Below are 24,668 nucleotides of genomic sequence, written 5' to 3' on the forward strand. Positions count from 1 at the left end.
AGAGACAAAATTGGAAATTAAAGGAAAATGGAAACATTTTTGGAACAAAATGGAAGCAACGGGGAAAGTCAGTAACATCAGGGAAAAATAACAAAAATACAAATATATATACACACAACCCCATCTGGATGCTGCTGGGATGGGTGCCTGAGGACCCCCTGGGTCAGGGCTGTCTCAGGAGAGGGCTCCAGGGCTCTGCCCAGCACCCAATGGGTGTGGGTGCTGAGGAGCAGGAGGCAGCTGATGGCAAAGGAGCAGAGGGAACAGCAGCAGAGCAAGGAGCAGGGGAAAGAGAGGAGAGGCTGGTGGTCTGCATGACCTTGGGAGGGGATGGGCAGGGATGGGAGGGAACAGAGCCCTCTCAGGGTCTGAAAGCCTTCCTGCTTCAGCTCCTCGTGTTCAAAGTGTGACAGGGGCTGGGTGGGATTCACCCAGGAGCACGGGGAGGGCTGGCAGGGGAGCTCCCTGAGCCTCTCTCCATCATTTACCAACAATCCCGGTCAGCAGGGCATGTCCTGGGTGACTGGCGAGTGGATAATGTGACATCTCTCCACAGGAAGGGTCAGAAGGAGGGTCTGGGGAACCACAAGGCTGTCAGGGTGACCTCAGAACCTCGGTGTTGATGGAGAGGATCATCCTGAGGGAGCTGCCATGGCTCACAGGACAGCCAGGGGACCTGGGTTAATGAGAGACAAGTCCTGCTTGACCAGCCTCAATGCCTTCTGAGAGTTGCCCCATGGAGGAGGGAAAGGCTGAGGACATGTCTGTCTGGAGTTTAGTAAAGCCTTTGGCACCATCTGCCACAGCATTCTCCTGGAGGAGCTGGTGGGAATGGCACAGACAGGGGGACTCTTTGCTGGGTTAAAAACTGGGTGCATTGGCCCAGGGAGTTGTGGGGAATGGAGGTAAAATCAGTTTGTGGGCGGTCAGCAGTAGTTTGGGCCCAGTCTTGTTTAATATCTTTATCAGTGATCTGGCCAAGGGGATGCAGGGCACTCTCAGTAAGTTGGTAGACAAGTAAATTGTGTGGGAATGTTGGTCTGGCTGCGGGCAGGAGGGCTCTGCAGAGGGACCTGGACAGGCTGGGTCGGTCAGGGCGATGGCAAGAGGTTCAACAAGGCCATTTCAGTCCCAACAACCCCAGGCAAGGGTACAGGCTTGGGGGAGAGGGGCTGGAAAGTTCCTCAGCAGAAAAGGAGCTCAAGATGAGCCATTAGTGTGGCCAGGTGTCCAAGAAGGCCCCCAGCATCCTGCATCCTGGTCTGGCTCAGGAATAGCTTGGCCATCAGGAGAAGGGAAGCAATGGTGCCCCTGGACCTCGAGTGCTGTGCTCAGGGCTGGGGCCCTCACTACCACAAGGACACTGAGGGCTTGGAGTGAGTTCAGAGAAGAGCAGCCAAGCTGGGGAAGGGTCTGGAGAGCAAGTTTTATGAGGAGAGGCTGAGGGAATTGGGAATGTTTAGGTTGGAGAAGAGCAGGCTGAGGGGTGACCTTCTGTGCTCTCTTACAACCTGGAAGGAGGTTGTAGGGAGCTGGGATTCAGTCTCTTCTTCCAAGTACCTGGTGATAGGAAGAGAGCAAATTACCTCCTGTTGCAGCAGGGGATGTTTACATTGGATATTAGGAAGGAAGAATTTCTTTAGTGAAAGAGTGGTCAGGCTCTGGGACAGAGTGCCCAGGAAAGTGGGGCAGTCCCCATCCTGGAGGTATTTGAGAAATGTATGGATGTGGCACTTCAGGGCACATTCTAGTAGCCAAACTTGCAGGGGTTTGGGTTTTTTTTGCTTGTTGTGTGTGTATGGTTGGACTCAGTCATCTCAGAGGTCCTTTCAACCACAGTGACTCTGTGACCTTTGCTTGTTCAGCAAAGTGATGTGCATGCTTTGCCAGCTGAAGCCCAGGACCTGCTCACACATCTCACTTTTGTTTGCAGGAGCTGTGCAGATGTGCCTGGCTTCCTTAGCCAGAAATCAGTGGAATCTCATTAAGATTTGCTGCTTGGCTTGTGTTTTTAAACCTCCTGCTTCCCTTTGGGTTCTGTTCCCTGATGAGGGGCGGTCCTGCTTGGTATGCTGTTCCCTGGCTGCCTGGCACATGGAAGCTGTGCTTGGGAAACCCATCTTGAGTCAAGCATGGGGGAGCTGTGTCTGCTGCTCACCACTGCAGTGACAGGATGTTGTGGCTTTTTTTGGTTAGCTTTTTTTGGTTTTTTTAAGTTTCCCCCATTTGTGTTATAGATGACTACTCAAGCTTTAGTTTAATAGCGTAATTTTCTCTTCCCAAGATAAATTTTTGAGCGTTCTCCTGTCTCTTGCTTTAGTAGCTCTGACATCTGGTTTGGTAGTGAATTGTGTATCTTGTCAAACATTTCAGTAGAGGAGGGGCCAGGTAGGAAAATGACCTGATGCTTAGAAAATGAGTTCCGCAGAAAATATTACATTTGTAGTGTCTTGTTCTTACTACTTCTGTCTTCCCACCCCACTCAGTTCTGTGAGTCAAAGCTGGTCCTGAGAGCATCTTTGTCTGAATGGGGGGGGGGGGGTAGGATTTATCACAGAGGGTGTGATACGTGCATTTCCCTGGGTGTTAATAAAGTGGGTCAGATGGGGTGTGTGTGCTGCTGCTGCTGATTACAGTGCTAACCAGGTAAAGTTACTGACATTATTTCAAAGTACCAATATTTTCTCTGCTCCCTGACTTGGAGCATGAGTTTGGCAGGGAAACCTGTATCTGATCTACCAAAGCATTGAATTGTTTGATGGCTCCTCTGACTGAGGTGCGTGGTAGAGCCACCTTGGTACAGCAGATTGACTGGCCTGGCACTGAATTTCTTCTTTACCAATGTATTTTTGAGCTTCACATCTGCATCCCCATCTGCCTTGCTGCAGAGGTTACCATGCAGCTGTACCAGCACAGCTGGGGAGGGATGCCCTGAGCTCCTGGTGCCCATCACGCTGCTCTATAGGAGCAATGACTGCTTGGTCCATTGCATGGCCCCTGCAGATGCCAGACCTGTTCACTGTTGTGTCTAGAGACTGAGCTGGTACAGACAGATAGCACTGTCCTTTTCACTGTCTGGAATTTATGCTATAAACCCTATGGTATGTCTGCAGATCATGAGCTGAGGATGCTGAGCAGTGCTGGAGGTACCTTGGCTTGGTGAGCAGTGTTGTCTCAGTGCTGGGCTCTAGCAAGGTGCCTGTTGAAAAGCCACAAGCAACTGAACTTGATGTTAATTTGTGTGGTGTTATCAGTCAGTGAGCTCCTCCGTGTTCTTGGTGAATTTTTGAGGCTGGAGACCCTCTGACACTGCAGTTGCTCAACTTTGGGGTGTTAGGCTGTGCTTTGGTAGCTCTGTGTGGTGAGGAGATCTGGCTCCAGGCTGCTCAGGGTCTCCCATATTGCAAGAAAAAGATGTTACCAGGTAGAGCAGCAGAATTTGGAGTGGAACTGGGAGTGGGAAAGGGAGGGGTATATAACATATAGGAGAGAAAACCAATGAACTTCAAAAGACCTTAACCATTGAACAGGTTGAACTTGTTTTCAGCTGCTATGTTTTAGTAGCCTGTGATTAGCTGCCTCTTCAAGTGGAGTGTTGTAATCTGGTTTCTGGGTAAAAAATTGCCTGGTGCATGTGTGACAAGGGGTGGAGTTTCAGCTTGGCAAGTGTGAGTGTTGCTTTTGGGCTGGGTCTGTACATCTCCTGGTTTATTCTGACCCTTTGCAGACTGGAGAGAGTGCAGGGAGCTTGCTTTCCTGCAGCATTGCCTACACTGTGCTTTTAACATCCAGGGGTCTAGGTGGAAGCTGTTGCTGTCCTGCCCTCCCCTGCACCAGCCATTGCTCTGGTGGCAGCCAGAGCTTTTCCATCCAACACTGAATGCAGGGAACAGGAGATAGACAGGGGTATACCTGCCCCTCTTTGTCAGTGGTGGGCTGTTGTCTGCCCCCCATGTGTCTAAGGCAGTGGTTTGCCAAGTAATCTGTTGGGATTTTACAGCGATCTCTTCCTTTATTGCTTACCTGCCTTGGATGCTGGCTGGGTCTCCACTGAGCTTTGGCATGTCAAAGCAGCTCAGTCCTTGGGGGATTAAGCAATTATCTTCTGCAAGGTGCTGTATCTGGCACAGAGGCAGCTGGACAGACACATCCATCCCCAGAGAGGCTGGGCAGGAGAGGTGATGGCTTCTCCAGGCTTTGGCTGGGAAACATCCTCTGGTCTGTAGTTTGTGGCTCAAACAGTGCTGCTTGTCCCTGTGCTCTGACTGCTGGAAGTGGCAGGATTTCCAGTGAAAAGAGTGGGTTAGCCAGTGTCCTGCTTGAGCTTATAGATCATCAGTTCAGCTCTTGTTGGTTTCTTTTAAGAAATTATATTAAGAAATGAGCAAAAGAGGCTGTGCACCAGGGGCTGCTCCTGCTACAGACATCTGCTTGTACAGTGATTCCTTCTGGTGCTGCAGAGCCTGGGCAGGGAGACCTCTGGAGTGGGGAAGCTGGAGGATTGGCTGGATTGCTTTGGCAGCTGATCTGAGCCACGGGTGGGCATTGCTTCCATCTGTGAGCAGTGGTCACTTGTCTCCTGGTGAGAGAAACGAGCTGCTTTTCCGTTCGAGGAGCTGCTTTTCCCTGCAAGGAGCTGCTTTTCCCTGCAGGCTGAGGAGCTGTGCTCTGCCATAAGTCCCCAGTGCTGGGAGGGTGATGTGCAGGTAACTGGAATTTCCCCAGCGTAGATGTCCTACCCATGGTGGCTCTTGTGTCCTGCCTGGCATCAGCTCTGTGAGTATAGCGAGTTCCAGCTGACCTGGAAAACTCTGCTTATTAATCTGTTGTGGCTTGTTTGTTTATTTGTGTCTTTAAAACTAAGATAGTTTCTTTGTATTACAGCCCATGATATTCTTAAGGATGCTTTGCAGTATTTCTGGGGTGTGCATGTGTTCTGCATGGTAATGTTATTAAAAAAACCTGAGAATGGGGCTGTTGGAGCTGTGTAGCTGTTTCATTGATTCCAGTGCCATGGAAACTCGAGGAGCTTCTTGCTGTTTCTGGTAGGGAAAAAAATGCTTCAAGTGGGGGAGCAACTCTGGATATTTCTGTGGATGTTACTGAAGCAGGCTCGAATGTGAGGGTTTTAAATGTGCACATCTGTTTGTGTCGAGACCTGACAGAATTAGTGGGTTTTGTGCAAGTGCAGCAGAGATCAGCAGTCAAGGCTTTCCTGTGGCCCTGGGTCAGCTCCATCAGAAGCCCCTGTGACTAATGCTGCATAAACTTATTAAAACAAGAGGATTAGCTCTGACTCCTTTGCCTATGTAAGGGGTCAGGGGAGGGGGAGTTCTGTTGGGGTGCTGCTGGGGTGTTTGCCATGGCACCTCTGGGAATGCCTCTGCTTGTGACAGGGCCATTAGTAAAGCTGCTTGGGGTCTGAAGGCCCCTCAAGACTTCTCTGGTTGTTCCTGCTATGCAGAGCCCTCCTGTTTCTCAGGTCCATCATTTTCCTTGCAACCTCCACTCCTGATCTGATGATTCTAACTTCTCCCTTTTCAAGTCACTCACTATCATATAGTCCCCTGCCCCTAAGCTTCACAACTCTTTTTTTTAAAAAAAACATGGATCTTTATTTGCCATGATGAAATAAAGTATTTCCAGGTGTCTGCAGCACTAGTTCAGTCTGCCAACAAGCAAGGTGTCAGGGTATTGAGGTCAAGGACAGAGGTCTCTGGAGTGGTGGCACTGGGAAATGCATATTGTGGTGGGCAAGCTGGAGATGCAGGATGGAGCAGAGGGACTTGGGTGGCATGGTTGTCATCCATGCTCTGCAGAGCCCAGGATGTGGTCGTGTCTCCAGGGAGAGTAGCCCTGTGGTGAGTGAAGCCACTGGGCACTGCATTAAGGGAATTTGGGAACCAGAGGCTGATTCCCTGGCACTGGACTGTGTTTCCAATGTATCTGACTGCTGCAGGACTAAATGCTTTGTCTGAGAGCTGTGGTTGCTTTGGGAAGGCTGGCCAGGCCCCTGTCTTATGGGTTTTATTAAGTCCAACAGCACTTAGAGATGCTTCAAGCATCTATGCCTTGCTCAGCAATAGAAGGCAGTGAGGAATTTTAATTTTGCCAGTGGTGCTTCTGAGATGTTGTCCAGTAGCAGCAATTACATTGAGAAGGTTGGAGTCAGAGGGGACAAAGAGAACAGGCTGTCTGCACAGCCCCATGCTGCTTTCCCTGGTGTGCTGAGCCCTGGGGCAGGGCTGGGTCAATGCCAGTGTAGGTAAAGTGCTACAGAGCAGCCCCTGTAAATGATGTGACCCTAAAGTATCAACTTCCTTGCTGGGAAAGTTGTATTTCTGTGCTTTTATAAATTAGGTGGCACTGAAGACTTGGCCAGGTTTGATTTGTCATGTTGTTTCTGTCTTTGTAGATACCTTGGGTTCCACTGCAGAATGGTGTTCAGTCACTGACTTCAGAAGCAGAAGACCCCTCTGGGGTGAGTAACTCTTGTGTTTTCTCTAGAGTGGTAATGTAAAGCAATAGGGAGAGCAGTGGTAAATGGTGATGAAAATTTTGTGCCTGAGGCTGGAGTCCAAGGCCTGTGCTGTGGTCTTCAGCATTGTTTTCATCCTCAGAAGTGCCTTCAACCCTTCCATAATAGGAAAGAAGGAAGGGGAAGATGAGGGGGAGAATGGCTTATGGTTTTTCTCAGTTCTTTAAGAACTGTCTGGCAATTCTGGTATCTGTGAGTCACCCACAGGGACTGGGGAAAACAAGCAAGTCTCTTTCTGAGTCCAAGAGAAACCTGTCTGCTGCATGAGTAAGTTCTCTTGCAGTTCATAACAAGGTCCAGTTGGCAGGAAATGCATGAAATGTTGTCAGGCTGATTCTGTACTTTTTCCCCTTGCCAATTTTGAGTTGTCCCACCCTGTTTCCTTATCTTCCCTGCGTTTGGAATCCTCACTGTGCTACAACATGCTTGAGGATGGTTTTTCATGCACCATGTTCATTGCAGCCCCAAACTATTGCATGAACAGAACAGGAAAAGTAAAAGCATATATTAGCTGTGGTGGCCTTTGCTTCAGTTGTATCACCAGAAGGAAATCTCCTTACAACTACTTGGAACTATTTCCAGTAAAACATCTAGTAAAACTTTTTTTTTTTTTTTTTTTTTTTTTTTTTTTTTTTTTTTTTTTTTTGTCTGATACCTCCTCTTCAGCATGCAGTGAGTGCTTCCATCAGCTTTTGCTCGGTGCTGCTAGATATCTTTTGTGTGACTAGTGTGCAAAAGCTTTATAAAGCAATCAGTAGCAAAAATAAAACAATTTCTACAATGAAACCATCATCACGAATCAATAATGATGATGAAAAAATGGAAGCAGCCCAGTTCTGACATGAGGTGGAATTTGTCTGCTTGGCTAATGAGAAAACTGCCCAAGTGCTGTAGAGCAGGAGATCTTCAGCAGTATCTGAGGGAGAGAAGAGTCAGGTGAGTTGTACAGGGGAACATTTCCATCCCATTTATCAGCCTCTGTTCTGACCCTCTACTTAGACATTAACTTCAGTGCATTGACTGCTGAGGAGGCTTTGTTTGATGAACAGCCTTGATTTGGGACTCATCATCTTGCCTTTTACCTTTGCTTCCTTCTGTGATTTTGGAGAAGTCTCCTGACAGTCTTACGCCAGGTACCTCTACTGTGGTGCCAAGCCCAGGCAGGAGTGCATTCTGACACCTCCCATCTCACACAAGCTTGCTTTGGCATCCTTCCTCTTTGCCAGCCATTTCTTATAATGCAAATAATTTCTCTGTAATTACAGTATTTGCCAGTTTCCATTTGCCAATGGGGACTGTGTTTCATCTCCTTGTTGGAGAAGCCAATGGTCTGAACCTGAATAGGTACTTTTGCTGAGTTCCTGGCCAGGGGAAGGGGGTCTGAGCATATCCAAGAGTGAGATGCATGCAATCTTTGCCTTATGTGTGCCTGTGCTGCTACTGCTGGCTTTTGGTAGCTCTCCCATGGCACCTATCTGCCCACTGCCCAGAGTGGGGGTGGCAGGAAGCTGTTTTCATGTTGGTATCCAACCATGAAAAAAACATGCTGTTGTTTTCTTAATATATGGTAGGAGCAGCCTGTAGGAGCTTATTCCTCCCTTGATAATTACTGCTTTGCACTGGAGTAGTGCCTCTGCCTCTCTGCCCTGTACATCCTTTTGCCTGAGTTATTGGATGCATTTGTTGCTTTAGGGCATCAATGCTGAACTGAAAAATCTCCTCTGCACTCTTTGCAGATGTTGGACACTGTAAGTGGATTGCTGGGGCCAGCTGTAGTCACTGAGGTGCCAAATACATCTTCAGTCATGCCCCTCACTGTGCTGTCAGCAGGTGTGCTGGAACCTCAATTGCAATTGCTTTGAGGAGGAGAAAATACAGGGCTGGGTTGCAGGCTACATTTTTATTAAATGGAATAATGTTCCTCTCTAACCAGAGGTGTGTGTGCAGGAACTGGAATTAGAGTGGAATATTTTGCTGTTTGTGGTCATGCAGGGGGAGGTCTGAGGAGCAGGCAGATGGATGCAGCCATGGGAGGTTCAGGCACAAGGAGGGCCTGGCCTGTCATGCTGAGGCCAAACCTGCAGCGTACCATAAGTGCTTCCATAGCAAAGGAATCTCCTCCTGCAAATGTCTGTCCTTGATGGCTCTTGTTCCACAATGGCATTGCCTTGCATTTGGCCTGCCTGAACCATTTGGTTGTAGGATGACACAAATGAAACTTGCAGCATGAAGCTTTATTGATCCCTACAACAGGGAAATGAACGGAAAGTGATCCTCCTTGAAAACATGGTTCATCCAGCACTGTCTGGATGGTGTGACAGTGTGCTGGAGGAGCAGGAGTCAAGGCAGAGCTGTTTGCACTGAATCCCCCTGTATTTCCTGGGATTTGTTGCATCATGCAAGCAGATGTGCTTCCCACTTCACAGCTGGAAGTAGATCTGGTTAGTAGGGCACTGCCTGTGCTTCCCATGCAAGCCTTCTTGTTGTGCTGTGCTGTTACTAAACTGATTTTCTAGCATAAAAGATCTCTCTTAAAAGGGAGACCTGTGATGGGAAGGGGAACAGCACAGGCAGGAATGCTTCCATTTGCTAGCAAGCTGTCACAGGTGTGTCTGGGTGAGAGGGAGCCAGCACTGAGTCACCACACCAGGCCCTTGATGACTCAGGTGGCAGAAGCACAAGTCATCTCACACACCTGAATTACAGCAAATTTCCTGTACTAAGAGTTTCACCACCTGCAGTGTGTGAGCCTTTCCCTTCCATAAGGGTTTTCAGCAGCTCAGCTCACAGGGATGCAAGCCCCTGGTGATGATGGCACTTCTCTTCCTCCCAAACCAGATGGAAACTTGACATACCCCAGCATCCCTAACCCTACCTCCCTCCTTTTTTTAAGATGTGTCTGTCTTGAATTAGATGAGATTCTTATTCAAATCTGGGGGTTTTGTTCTCCAAGCAGGTCTGCTTCCATTGCTTAACTGTACTGGGAAGGGGTCTGCTGTCAGAAATACGGTTTATAAACAGGTCAGTGCTTTCCCTGACTAACTGGCAAAAGTTCAGCATTTGCAGAAGCAATTTCACTGAATACTCAGGCTAGGGAAATGGGCAGGGAAGGTATGAGCTGGTGAAAAAGCTAAATACAGACTTGAAAAAATAGCTTGAGACCCTGATGTGAGAGAATAAGCATGGGTAATGCAGGCTGAGAGCAGCTTTGCTTTCACTGCAGGGGATGATTCAGTCTGGGTTGCTCTTGTTTTTCCTGGCAGCAGCAGAGGTTAACCAGCAGTGGAGGGATGGCAACTGCTTTTTGGGGTCTGGCAACCTTTTGGCCTGACCCTGAGCAGTGAGTTAGCAAACTCACCTTGATCCCAAGACCCATGGGAAGGTGAAATCCACACAGTCCTTTGCATTGCCCTGTTGTGCCTCTGCTTGGGGCCCCTGGGGGCTTGCCAAGGGTTGAGCTTTTTGATGTAATCCCCATGTTTGAGTTCCTTCCTCAGACATCCTGAAATCTGGGGCAGTGCTGCAGCTCTCTCCTACCCAGGACAAGCTGTGGTACCTCTCACTGCTCTCACCAGCTGCTCACAACTACTCTGGCTCTTGAACTGGCTTCTCACATGAACAACTGCCCATCAGAGGTGCAGAGAACTTCTGTTCTTTCATCTCCCCTGACACGTCCACCACTCTTTTTAAAAAAGAGGCATCTTTGTTATTGTTTGCTGCTAATGCTGCCAACACCAGACACCTGAGGATGGCAGCAGGGAGGGGATGACTTTGTGCAAAGCATTTGGTGCTTCTCTGACAAATGAGGCTCAGCTCCACATAGTAGGGGTATAAATGGTGTTTTCTGCTGCACAATAACTCCTGAAGTTTGTTTTATCTTTGTTTCCCTGCCCCCCATAGCAATCAGTTTCACAGCAGCTTTGCCATTTCCATTAGAAAAGGAAGGAGAAATTGTTGGGATTTGATTTTCACCTGAATGTTTGGAAACCAGAAGGAAGAGGAAAGTAGCACTAATAATTTGGGTGCATTCTGTGGGTATATATTGACTGTAGGAAAGGACATAGCTTTTGTGAAAGGACTGGGGATGAAATGTTGGAGTGCTGTGTTGGTCACTAGAGTAGAAGCACCGTGAGAATGGTGAGAGCACCCATCAGCTGCCTAGAGCAGTCATCTTCCCAGGGGGAATTAATCTGGCTGAAATAATAAAAAGAATTTTTGCAGTGGGGGAAATCTCTGCCATTTCTTGCTTCCTGAGTTGGCTGGGAACAACTAATTGCCAAAGTGACTCTCTTCAGCAGGGGGAGGACTTATGTTTTCCTTGGCCTGTTAAAAAGACAAAATCTGTATCAGTTTGTAAATTAGGATTGGTTTAGCTATTCAGTTTTCACTTGTTTCCTGGGAACTTGTTTGTTACAGACCTATTTGCAAATCTCTTGTCCATGTGGGATGCAGAACACATCTTTCTTTTTCTCCCCCCTCTTTCTCTTTCTCCCCCCTCTTTCTTTTTCTCCCCCTCTTTCTTTTTCTCCCCCTCTCTCTTCTTTTCTTATATTGCTGATTATTCCAAGGTAACTTTTACTAGTGCTTTCTTCCTGAAAGATATTTCTCTTCCTGTCTCTTACCTTCAGTTGCCATAAAAGCCCTGGTACATTAGGAAATCCAGTCTCTACATGTCCTTAAGCATGTGAATATGCAGCTCAGTTTTCTTTATGGCTTGTTATAAAATGAGAAGGAATCTCAGGGCATCCCTGGCTCAACTGCTGTTCTGACCCTGGGGTGAAAGCGTGGAGGGTTTTTCTCCAGTGGATGAGTGCTTTGAGGAGGAGGAGGTCTGAGTACTCCACCCCAAGCTTTGAGTACTGTGGTAGGAAAATGTTTCTCCTATCAGTGAATTTTTGCTGATACTGTTGAACTGTGCTTAAGGTTTGTGGGTGCATACTGCAATGTGCTGGCAGAGAGATGAATGCAGCCATCCTGAGCTGGACCAAAGGTGCATCTGAACTGCTGATGTTCACAGCAGTACCAGTGGCAGGGAGGGACCTGCTCTGGAAGCAGCTGTGTGGGAGCATAGCAGCATAATTCAAAACCCCAGCTGCTGTAGCCTGGTGGCTTGCAAGTGTTTTGTGTGGGCTAGGAGCTTCACACTGGCAGCCTCCAGCCACAGGTGGTCTGACAGGCGAGGATGGAACCAAGGTCTGGACATGTGTTTGCAGCAGTCAAAGGTGGAGCTGACTTCTGTGAGGTGCAGATCACCCTTGTGAAAATCCTTGTTCAGGGAAATAAGCAGTTGTGGTGTGCAGATCTGGACATTTCACAGTCAGCGCTTACCTGTCCCTCTGGGCATGGCAGTGTCAGGTTAAATGTCCCCAATTTGCTTTCACAGGCAGAGATCTCAAGTAGCCTCCATGGAGGGCCAACTCCTTAGCCCTTGAGGAGGCTCCACTTTTGCTCTGCAATTGCCTGCTGCCCACTGCATGCTTTCCAGAAGCACTCTAACTTTTTGAAAGGGAAGATAAAACCAGTGGGTAGGCAGATGTCTGTGATGGGGAGAGTGAATGGTTTTAGTCCTCATCCTTTGGGAAGCATGCTCTCCAGGCAGGTCCCACTGCCACACTTTATAAAATTTCTCTTTCCTGACTTGTTGGAAAATGCTTTTCACTCCAACATTGGTTTAGGAAGAAAAATACATATAGGAGATGGCTGCTCTTTGGTTGTCACTCATGTTGGGTTGTTTTTTGTATTCCTTTTATGTTCATTACCCTCAGCTGAAACCCAGGCATGCTGTGGAAAAACCTCTGTGGAAGGAAGTGGCTGGTGCTGGAAGGGGTATTAATGCATTCCTGAAATAACAGTATTTTTTAGGAAGCTTTTTGTACTGTAGCTGTTTTTGGGGCCTTGCTGGTCATGCTTTGAGTGGACATAGGACTGTCTGAAGCCTGCTTGATAACAAGGGCTGGCACATGCATGGGGTGCAGTATTCTGCTGGTGCTCCATCCCCTGCTTGTTTCCATAGCTCTGTGTTACACTGTGAGGATCACACTCAGGGGATGCAGTGTCCAAGTGATTTAGCCAATTGCATCTGAATATACTGAGATTATTTATCACTGCAAGATTGGTGGTGGCTTGAAAGATGCCCCTGCTCTCTGTCTCCTGCAAAAAGTCTTTTTTTTTTTTTTTTTTTTCTTTTAAGGGAGAGATGTGTGGAAGAAGACAAAGCAGCAGACACACATTCTTCTTCAATTAGTGCGTGGGCAAGTCAGATATTTGCTGCTCTTCCTGTCCACAGCCCCAGATTTATTCCACATGTGCAATGTCCCATTTTGGGACATCTCTAGGTTAGAAGGTGTAGTGTTTTCCTGGAACATGGGGGTATAGTGAGTGGCTCACAGGGCTGAGGCACAATCAATCCCCCATTGTTCCTACCCCTGGTGTGATGCTAAGCAGAGACAGTCTCTGCCAGCACCCAGGCAGGGTGGCTGGGCTGGTCCCATGCCTGCTGGGAACAGTGGGAGGAATGGGAGCTGCATCCTTGGATGCTGTGAGTGCTGGGAGCTGCCAGTACCCCCACACCAGGCTGCTGCAAAATGCATTCCTGGATCAAACAGGGGGAAAACCAGGCTTCTGAGAGCTGGGATAATCAACTTTCTTTTTGGTCTTATTTTCTGGCATTCAAATGCTGTAATTCTTCTGTGTTACTTTTGTCATCCTCTGTTTCTTAAGGTATGTTTTTCTTTTTTGTTCTTTCCTGAGGGTTTGGGGCAGTGTTTTCCATTGCTATTGTGGGCATTTCCCCTTCCCTCCCAGCAGCAGCTCCATTTCTGAATGAATAGTTCAGCATTGTTCACTTTGTCTTCCAATTTTATGGGTTATTTTTTTCTTTTTTCTTTTTTTCCCCCCCCTCTCCTTTTGCCTTTGGACTAAAGCAGACTTTGAAATGCTCCTGGAGTCTTTCAGGTCACTTCACAAAATTGTTTTTTTTTCCTGTTACAGAAGGTCTTGTACTCAAAGCTTCAGGCAGGAAAACAGGTTTTGTAGCACTTGCATTTGGGCTTCTGAAAGCATGCTTTTGGGGCTTTTTTCTTGGTTTTTAGCCAGTTTTCAGTTGAGATTGTGCTAAATTCAGTTCTTAGCAAGACTTCAAAGCTTGACTGAAGAGGCTTGTTAAACCATTTCTAAGGACATAACAAACCTCACTTCTTTGGCTTTCTGTATAGCATCCCATATGTTAAATCTGTTCTACTGTACCACCCCAATTCCTATTTTTTTGTCCTCCAGTTCCCTCCAGAAGTAACAGATTAATATTATGCATTTGACATATCTTTGCACCAAAGACATTTATTGCTTTATGTTGAAGCTGGACCCTGTTGTCATCATGGCACAACATCTGCAAACCTCCCTTGGTTTAATTGTGATCTTCTGGGTGTGCAAAGACTTAAGTTTGCTTCTCTAATTTAAAATGAACTGCAATTAATTAATTTCTCCACTCATAGTTTTTTGAACTAAATATCTTTTAAAGTGAGAATTGTCGTTTATTTGCATTTTTGAATTTTCCCCTCCCTCTTGAGTCATAGAATCATAGAACTGGCTGGGTTGGAAGGGACCTCAGAGATCATCAAGTCCAACCCTTGAACCGCTGCTGCAGTTCCCAGCCCATGGCACTCAGTGCCACATCCAGGCTCTTTGGAAAGATCTCCAGACACGGAGAATCCACTACTTCCCTGGGCAGCCCATTCCAATGCCTGATCACCCTCTCCAGAAAGAAATTCTTTCTAATATCTAACCTAAACTTCCCCTGGCACAACTTAAGACCCTGCCCTCTTGTCTTGTTAATGTGCTGAATACTGCTGAAAGGCCTTGGATTCTATGAGTGTGGGTACATGATACTTGTGGCATAGGAGTGATGTCTCTTAAGATGTTCCTGATTTCTTCCCCTCTCTGCTAAGGAACACTGATCTTGTAGAGGAGGACAGGATCTTCTCACCAGTTAAGTACTGGGAGTCAGCTGCCCAGCAGGCAGAGGACAGCAATGAGCAAACTGGGAACAGGATGTGAGCCACTGACAGCAAGTCATTAGCATCTTCTCAACCACCAGCTAATTGCATTGATCTTGCAGTGTTTGCAGCTTGGGATCTGATGCTGAGGAGATAAATTAGCTTTAAACAGTTTGAACAGTTCAGTCCCAGTGCTTGATACAGCTGGACAGCTGAGTTGGGTGCACTACCTTATGTACAACATGATTCTCAGTTACTGTGCCTCTTCAGATAGAGAAAAAAAAAAGTTGGAAGTGTAGACTGGGACATGTTTAGAGATTAATAATCCTTTCTCAAATTACTGTTCTCATTTATCACTTGAGTTAAGCTATTTTTTCCAGTGCAACACCAAAATTCACAATAAAATCCACATGAAACCAGGGATAAGTCTTTTGGTCAAAACAGCCTCCATGTCATCTCACTGCTTAAATGGCTCTACAGAAATGTTTGGATTAAGCAACTGGAGGCCTAATGCATGTTAAATTAATTAGTTTCTCCCCTTTATGCTGAATGATGATGCCATTAGAGAAACCATGTCACATGAGAGGAACATTCCCAGAGCATCTCTTCCAAGTTCATGTCTTTAAAACAGAAAACTCAAGTACTTCTAATTACACTGCAAACCTTTCTGGGTTTTTTTTGAGAAATACTTTCCCTTGGTTAGGTTTCATGGCAGGGCATCTGTCCTGTGTGTACTTGCTGCTGGTGATGGGTTGGTCTCAGTGTAGAGGACTCTGTCCTGCCCTTGAGCTGTTCTCAAGTCCAACTTCCCTTTGTCAGCCCCTCTGAGAAGCTTGGTGATAGGTGTGGAGAGCTTTTAATGGTTTTTCCTCAAAATTGTGCAGTAATTGTTTATACTGACCTGGATTTATACTGCCAAGCAGAGGAAGTACTTTTATTTCCATGGGAAAAGATGCACTTGATTTCCTTTTTAAACCTTGTTTCGTGTAAGGTTGTGCTAAGCAGCTGTTGCTGTTTCCAGATACCAGCCAAAAATACTGGTCTTATGTGTAGGTTTAATGATATTAAATCATTAAGATCATGAAGATACCAGCCTTCAAAAGGTCTTCTGTGTAGGTTTAATGAAGGGCCTAACTGTGTCACTGTAGCATCCCTTAGGGAGGTGTAGTCATGATTACTTAAAAATGCCAAAGGTATAAGGTAAGAAGTTGATTATGCTCCTTCTTTAAAAACCTGGTTAGAATTAGAGGTAAATTTAAACAAAAATGTGATTTTTCAGAAGGGCTTGTAACTGAGGGTTGCCTGTATCTGGACAACAGTCTGAATAATATTTGAATTAAAGCACCATTTTCTTGTCTTTGGAGATACCCTTCAGGCCTCCAAGACAAGATGAGTATTGCCCAGCTCTGTGCTGCTGCAGTTCCCCTCTTTGGACACCCCTTGCCTGGTGAATTAATCACAGCCCAGCCTGTTGGGAGGGTTTTATTTAGCTGGTCCTCTGCCCTGGTTAAGAAGCTCTTTTGGATAAATGTTAACTGTTAGCATGGAGAGAGAATATTTCTGTAAGTAGCCTGATGCTTTAGCATGTTAATTGGAGAAAAAAAAAATCAAAAGGGAAAAAAAATATATCCATGGATTGCATGATTTTATCTTTCTAGCCTTAGAGGTGTGTGTGAAAAACATTCCTTCTTTCCTGATGGAAACCCTTTGGATTAAACTTTCTTTGAGCCAAGGGGCTTTGTACGTCTGGTATGGAAAAGCCTGCAAAAGTCCTTAGCTTGTAGTGTCCATGGAAAACACATCTTCTCTGTCTGTTTGAGTCCTGGGGATCTGCCCTAAAGAAGTCTTTTTTTCCATTGCTTGAACACAGAATTAGGCTGGGCACTTTGTCTCAAAGTGCCAGTGGGGTGGGGGTTTGCAGCTGGCACAGGTTTTGAAGAGCCTGTGATGGTAACCTTGCCATAAAGCACTGATGGTGCTCTTGGGGAGGTGCTATAGGAGTGTAGCTAAACCAGCAGTACTTGCTGCCTCATCATGTTGGTACTGGTATTCATGATAAATAATCCCCTGCTATCCCTAATAAGAGCAAAAACTGCAAGGATGAGGTGTTAATAATGTAGAAGCCAGATGCCCAATGCTTTCTTAGTAGTTGAAGCTCCATAGATGAAAATATTTATGTATTATTGATATGGTATGAACACCCTGAAAATTGTGTACTGTGTGGATTTTTGCCTGCATAAAACCATGTTTGTAGACATAATTATTCATTATATATATATATTCATTATATATATTTTATATATATATCCTGGACAGACTGGAGAGTTGGGATGATTCCAATGGGATGAGGTTTAACACGGCCAAGTGCCGGGTCCTGCACTTTGGCCACAACAACCCCATGGGGAGCTCCAGGCTGGGCACAGAGTGGCAGAAAGGGACCTGGGAGTCTGGATTGCCAGGAAGCTGAAGAGGAGGCAGCAGTGTGCCCAGGTGGCCAAGAAGGCCAATGGCATCCTGGGCTGGCTCAGGAACAGCGTGGGCAGCAGGTCCAGGGAAGGGATTCTGCCCCTGTACTCAGCTCTGGTGAGGCCACAGCTTGAGTCCTGTGTCCAGTTCTGGGCCCCTCAGCTCAGGAAGGAGATTGAGGTGCTGGAGCAGGTCCAAAGGAGGCAACCAGGCTGCTGAAGGGACTCGAGCACAGACCCTATGAGGAGAGGCTGAGGGAGCTGGGGGTGTTGAGGCTGGAGAAGAGGAGGCTCAGGGGAGACCTCATCGCTGTCTACAACTACCTGAAAGGAGGTTGGAGCCAGGGGGGGTTGGGCTCTTTTCCCAAGCAACTCTCAGCAAGACAAGAGGGCAGGGTCTCAAGTTGTGCCAGAGGAGGTTTAGGTTGGAGATTAGGAAGAATTTCTTTCTGGAGAGGGTGATCAGGCATTGGAATGGGCTGCCCAGGGAAGTAGTGGATTCTCCGTGTCTGGAGATATTTCAAAAGAGCCTGGATGTGGCACTCAGTGCCATGGTCTAGCAACCGCAGCGGTGGTTCAAAGGTTGGACTCGATGATCTCTGAGGTCCCTTCCAACCCAGCCAATTCTATGATTCTATGATTCTATGATATTATACTCAACTATGAATATAGCTAGTGAAGAATTGCCCTGGATATTGGATTGAACTTGAAAAGCCGCAGTGGTCATGTTACTGAGGACTTTATAAGCTGTTTTGATCTGCAAATTGGACAGTCAGCTACTTCTCTGCTGGGAACTGTGACCTTACTAAAGACAAGTTTTTGGATTAATTTCGTGTTATTAATTTCATGAATTAATTTACGTGTTATTTTCCTTCCCAATCTAGAATTACAATTTATGAAAGTAGCAGGGAGATGTATGTTTATCATATGCTCTGGAGAGGATTTGTGCAGAGGGTTTTTCTGCAGGGAAGCAGGGAGGAGCTTTATCTCCAGGTGTGCTCCTTCTCCAGAGCAGGTACAGGAAGGCACCAACTGGTGAGTGCAAACTCTGCACTGGGGCACCAGCTTGGTTTGACACATGGCAGTGCCTCACCCAACCTTGGGGATGAGCTACTCACCCACCTGGAACCGAAGGCAAAAACCCCAGCCCTTATTAGCAGCTCAAAACCAGCAATCTGCCAGCCTGTGCAGTGCAGGGGTTTCCCTGCAGCCTGGAGCTGGGCTTTCTTTTAAGAGCAACTAAAAAACCAATCAGACCTCTGAACAAAAGAGAAGGCAAAACAAACAAAGGAAGCATCTTGCATTCAGATGAACTGCAGTAGGTGAAGGGGGTAAAGACTTAGGTTGTCAGAGACCTCCCAAGGCTCCCTGCTTTGGCCAGAAACCTGCAGTTTGGAGAAGGCAGGTGTTCCACAGTTAGTAAGGGAGATGCAGATTCTGCTGTGGTTTAGTTGCAGGCAGAAGCAGCCTGGGTGAAGAGGAGTGGGGAAAGTGCTGAGCTAGGATGCAGCAAAGTGTTAGACAACTGAGATGCACCTCTCTAGAACAGCTCTGGTTTTGTTCTCCATGGTTTTGAGGAAAGGAGAAGTACAGCAGGGGAGGTAGGGAACCTTGTCCCAGGTTTCCCAGCATTCAGTCAATTTTTGGTTTGCATGGTGAAGCAGAGTGCAGGGCTTGGCTAGCACCAAAGGACTCTCTTGGCTGCTCTGTAGAAGCATCTCACTATGGCCATGTCATAGGAGCCTTGGTCTGCAGGACCAATTTAGCTTCCTGCTGAGATGAAAGTCTGGCACAAGGCAGAGATAATTAAGTATGTGTGTTTTATTACTACAGAATTTTTATAGAATTTGTATAGAATTACTGTAGAATTTGTATGGAATTTGTTTGGGTTAAGGATGCATCCCTGTAAACACAGGAGCATCCTTGGTTCTGGTTACTCTTCTAGGTGCCACAAGGCTTCCTAGCACACGGTGGAGGATGAGAGGAAGAGTTGCAGCTGAATGGAAAGAGCAGGTTCAGTATGTCCACAGGCTGCAGTGCTGCTATAAACCTAGTGAATGGGAGAGAGCACAGACTGGCTTTGTTGGCATTGCTGTTACCTCTCCTTTTCTCACAGCCACTGCTGACAGCCAGGATGTCCCTCTCAATGAGAGCTTTATCTGTCCTGGAGCACAGTGCCTTCCTGCATCCACCTTTCCAGAGCAAAGGCTTTCACAGCCCTCTGTCCCTGGTGGCTCAAGTGGCAGCTAATGCCATGTCACTTAATTTCACCTCTGTCTGGATTGAGAGATGCCTGGCCCAGAGGTTTTTGTTGTGACTGATCATCGCTCTCATTATTCCTGTCTGTAATGTCTGTAGAGTCTTTGATTTAACCAGCAGCTGCTGAGAACCTCCTCATAAAATTTTACTAAGCTCTCATTTCAATACCTTAAAAGTCTTGGCTCCTTGTATTCAGAAGTGAGTAAGCTGATGTGAGAATGTCTGCATGAATGATTAGAGCAGCTGCCAAGAGTGGGAAGGGCAGGAGGAGTGCAGAGACACAGGAAGATTTGGTTGGAGAGCAGGTACAACCTGGTCCTGGTACCCTCACAGGGGATTTGTGACACTGAGCAGAAGAGTGACAAGGTGCCTGGGTGGGTGGATGAGTTGAGTGATCTTTATAAGCTCCTCATGATTTCCCTTCTCTAATTAGAATAGGCTAAAACCCTTTGTAAGAGGCCTCCATCTGATTTTTTTATTATTATCATTATTATTTTTTGGTGATTGCCACAGGGAGAAGGATGTTGATCTCTCTGCTCTGTGTTACTGCCACTGGATCTGTCCCCTGGTTCAGGGAAGATGGAGATGACCTGTGCATGAGCCATTAACCTGTTTCCTGGACCTTGTTGGGCTCATGAATATTCTAACACATCAACCTTAAAGTGGAGGTGATCATCTGCCTCCCTACCATGACCATTTCCACTGTTAATGAGAGATGCTTTCCTCATCCAAAGCTCCCTAGCAGGTTTGTGCCAAGCAGGGGGACACTTGGTCAAACAGCTTGGAAATGATGCCTTGGTGCTTCAACTGGCAGAGGAGAAGTGCAGGAATAAAGTGATTTTAATGCTCTCTGTTCAGCAGTATGACATGGCACCATTTGCTTATTCCTTGTGTGCATACTGTTTTATACAGCCTTCCAGCATCATCCACCAATTAATGGTTTTTGTAGGTGTGTACTTTGGAAAAGATGTGGTGTAGAGTGGTGATCCTGAAATGTCCTTCTGGTAGTGCAGGACTTTTGTAAAGCACAATCTGTGCCTGTGGCAGCATCTGAGACTGCAGTGGTTGCTGTGGCTGGCATCTTTAGGCAGATGGAGATGTCCTCCAGTTTCCTCTGTAAAGCTTGATGCCCATTCATAATTAGAGTGGGTGCTTTTTTTTAATCTGCTAATGGTTGTGGATGCTGGATAAATATTGTGCAGCTCCTAGGAGATTTCAGACCTGGAGTCTAAGCTGCCTTTGGATTGATGAAGGGTTGCTGCACTTGATCATTTGAACATTCCAGAGTGGCACTGGAGAGGACAGGACATGCTGTGTCTCACTGGAGCTCTGCACCAGGGAAAACATTCATTCCTCTGAATCTTTTGCCCAAGAAAGAGCAGGTGATGGTTGTTTGCTGCAAGAACGGGTAGAGGTATCTCTGGTCCCTCCTTGGTCTGCTGAACCCTGGCAGAGATGGTACCTTAAGATGCCAGAACTTACACACAGGAGCCCAGACCTCTCCCAGCTTTACTGAATGTATTGTAGCTCAAGAGTGGATGAAATGCCACATAGGGTTGAGCCAAGGTCCAGTAACATCCAGAGTGTATCCTTAGGGAAGCAGAATGAGTCTCTGGGTTCAGCTGCTGCACATAGTCTTGTTCTTCTGCAGTTTGCATGTTACTTTGCAGACACTTTCTATAACTTCCTTTGAGTAGCAGAACATTCCACAGCCCACTTGTGGGTCACTTGGAAGAAATATTTCCTTCTGTTTTTTAATCCAGTGTGTCATGGTCTTTCACTGTGAACAGTTGTTCTTTGTTCCTAATGTGGTTTGTATGACACCAGTGGGTCCTGCAGATTGCTTTGTGTCTTGCCTTGGTACATGGATGCCTTTTTTTGTGGTGCCCACAGCTTAGTATTTCATGACAGTATTCTGTCTGTCTTGACTGTGCTGCTCTGGAATCTGAGCTTAGGCAAACACTTTGATTAGAACTGGACTAATTTGGGAGAAAATGGGGTAATTGCAGACTTCCTTGAAGGGCTAATCTGTCTCTCATTGCACTGGCTTTCTTGCTGGAGGAGATGCTGAAGGTTGTGATGAGAGGGGACCTGGAAACATGCTGACATGACTCCACATCTAGTATTTTAGGTACACATCTTGCATTATTTTCTTGCTGAAACATGAGGCAATCAGTCTTTCCACTCTCTAGCTCCTCTTCCCTTTATGCTAAGTTTGTCTTGCTGCATAAAAATGAAGTGAGACTGGTGCTTGCTAGCAGTATGATCTTGGTGGTTCATCTAGAGAATAACAACATTGGGTGCTTTTCCCCTTCAGTCACTCAATTTAAAGTACTAAAAGCTGCAAACAAACTTATTTCAGTTTTCCTAACATTATGATAAGAAAATAACCAGCCTAATTTCCTCAGAATTGCCAGAGTTGATGTTCATACACATAAAGATCCAACATATGCAGAGCTAAACCTACAGGTTCCTATGAAAGAGCACTGCTGCTTGAAATGGTTTGATAGCAATAATAATGCAATAATCATGCTCCATGCTAAAAAGTAGTTTCCAGCAGCTTCATTTACTGTGGTGCATGGGAAGGACAGGTCTGTGTTGGCTGTAGGTTTTTCTGGGCTTCCCTCAGCAAATATTTTTTAGCATGCCTATGAATTTTTGCTTTGTGCATTTAGAAGTATTATTTTGTATGAACTTTGGAGGCAAAGGGGAAGCTGTGTCAAGTACCATGAATGGGTGAGGTTCTTGACTATGGTGACTGATGAAGGGAGCAGGTTAGAAGTTAAACTTACAGATCTCTACTTCTATGCTAATCCTTATTTTTTGTCTGTGCTGGTCCATGTTGAGAGGATTGGAGTCCCATCTACAGCAGCAAGTTAGAAACCAGTTTTGATGGTGGCCAGTTTGGTAACTTGTGCCGTGTGTCTTGGTATCTCCTTCCAATGGGATTTCCTTAAAACTTCCCTATCTTATGATGTCTGGTGCCAGATCAGTTTGAGAGGGGTCCATGGCAAGTGCTTCCACACAGCAAGGTAACTAAATGAGTAATGGTTCTGAGGTGAGAAATCAGCTACCTTTCTGTCTGTCTGGGTGCTGATGGCTCAGTGGGATCTGCCCTTTCCTCTTGCTTTTTGGGTCGTGCCATGGTATTTGTCACGGTTTTCCTGTGAGGGTTATATTTGCTGTGTGTCCAGGATTTGTTCAGCACCTGGAAGCAGGATGTGAATGATGTTACAACAGCAGCAAAATCAGGGTGCTGTCATCTGCTCACCAAAACGCATTTTATTTCTGGTTTTCCCCTGTGTCCCAACAGATCACTGCAGACTTCTCCATCTCTTGCTCCAAATCCAAGCACCTTCCCTTGGGCTTTCATGTTCCAAGTTCAAGGTTGAAGTGCACTGTGGACATTTTCTTCCTCTGATGGAAGGAATGAAGAGAGCATGGACAAAAGCTGAGAGATGTTATGTATTAAAGGAGATGACTTGCCATGAACTGAACTTCTGTGGGCCTTGGTGTGCCCGTGTGTCCTGCCCACCATGAGGTGGAACTTGGCAGAGTTGGCTTTGCAGAACAGAGTCAGATGCTGCTGGGAAGCTCCCTTCTGACCCTGGCAGTGCCTGCAGCCTGCCAGCTCTTGCTGATCTGAAGCCAAGGGGTGCCTGGTGCAGGAGATGCAGGAGCCTTGCAGCAGGTTGGGAGTAGTGGGCATCTGTGGTTATGCTGAACACCAGCATCTACCCACACACCAGAGAGTGTCTGTCAAGCCTTGGTTTACAAACAGAAGAGCTCATTAGTTCTGAGCCAGATGATCTGGCAGAGGGCCCAGGTTTGGGTAAGCTTTGGGGCAGCTTGCTTGGGGGAGGAGGCAATAGCTCTGGTGGGATTGGGAGAGTGCATCCAGGGGCTGCTGTGCTAATCAGATGGGAGGCAGCAGGGAGCAGCCTGGAGAGGTTCTGCTCCCTCCAACATGCTCCTTGGCATTCATCCTCTTCATTAATTCCCATCATAAATTTCTGCTTTCATAAGTCTAACTGAGCTGCAGCAGTGCCAGGAGTGTTTTTAAGTTTTCCCTCTGCAAGGTTCAGATGAAGGAAAGTGCTCGTACAGTTTCAGGAAGAATAACAACAAAACAATGCTGAATACTGGCTATAAAACCCATGCTGGGTGCATGTTGCAGTGACAAGGGGCTGTCTCATGTAAGCCACCTGCAGACGTTCGCAGACGACACTAAGCTGGGGGGAAGTGTCAATCAACTGGAAGGCAGGAGGGCTCTGCAGAGGGACCTGGACAGACTGGAGAGTTGGGATGATCCCAATGGGATGAGGTTCAACACAGCCAAGTGCCGGGTCCTGCACTTTGGCCACAACAACCCCATGGGGAGCTCCAGGCTGGGCACAGAGTGGCTGGAGAGCAGCCAGGCAGAAAGGGAGCTGGGAGTCTGGATTGCCAGGAAGCTGAAGAGGAGGCAGCAGTGTGCCCAGGTGGCCAAGAAGGCCAATGGCATCCTGGGCTGGCTGAAGAACAGCGTGGCCAGCAGGTCCAGGGAAGGGATTCTGCCCCTGTACTCAGCCCTGGGGAGGCCACAGCTTGAGTCCTGTGTCCAGTTCTGGGCCCCCCAGTTCAGGAAGGATATTGAGGTCCTGGAGCAGGTCCAAAGGAGGGCAACCAGGCTGGTGAAGGGACTCGAGCACAGACCCTATGAGGAGAGGCTGAGAGAGCTGGGGTCGTTCAGCCTGAAGAAGAGGAGGCTCAGGGGAGACCTCATCACTCTCTCCAACTCCCTGAAAGGAGGTTGGAGCCAGGGGGGGTTGGTCTCTTTTGCCAGACGACTTTCAACAAGACAAGAGGGCAGGGTCTCAAGTTGTGCCAGGGGAGGTTTAGGTTGGAGATTAGAAAGAATTTCTTTACGGAGAGAGTGATCAGACATTGGAATGGGCTGCCCAGGGAAGTAGTGGATTCTCCGTGTCTGGAGATATTTAAAGAGACTGGATGTGGCACTCAGTGCCATGGTCTAGCAACCGCAACGGTGGTAAAAGGGTTGGACTCGATGATCTCTGAGGTCCCTTCCAACCCAGCCAATTCTATGATTCTATGGTTCTATTTTAGCTTTTTCTTCAGTGCTTATGTAACTTTAATACTTTTTATTATTATTCCCCTATATTTAGAAATGAAGACACAATGGTTCAGCCTTTGAATACTTTCAGTCTTGGCATGTCTCACAAGGAGGTTGTTATAAACTGTTTTTACAGCCAGCCCCATGTCCAACACAAGGTAGCCTGACCCACCTGCTCCTGAGCAATTTCCCAAATTGTGGATGTCTTGTTTTCCTTTTATAAGCTTTCTCCTGCTTTCCTCCTGAAAAATACCACAGTGGATGGTGGCAGAAGTGGAAATTCAAAGTAAATGGCTGAGTTT

The 24,668-nt window shown here is 46.9% G+C and overlaps 1 protein-coding gene across 2 annotated transcripts in view; it reads left to right on the forward strand.

The window, feature by feature from the left end:
- Positions 1-24,668, forward strand: part of LOC103530484 (USP6 N-terminal-like protein) — a 79,604-nt gene that overhangs the window by 6,488 nt on the left and 48,448 nt on the right. The window contains exons 2-4 of one of the 2 annotated variants that reach the window (XM_030451254.1): positions 6,416-6,481; positions 11,396-11,399; positions 22,123-22,128. The gene's annotated coding sequence lies outside the window, so the exon portion shown is untranslated. The remainder of the gene's footprint in view (positions 1-6,415; positions 6,482-11,395; positions 11,400-22,122; positions 22,129-24,668) is intronic. The other variant, XM_030451251.1, reaches the window with a different exon arrangement.

Source organism: Calypte anna, chromosome 5 (genome assembly GCF_003957555.1).
Source record: "Calypte anna isolate BGI_N300 chromosome 5, bCalAnn1_v1.p, whole genome shotgun sequence".
NCBI lineage: Eukaryota > Metazoa > Chordata > Aves > Apodiformes > Trochilidae > Calypte > Calypte anna.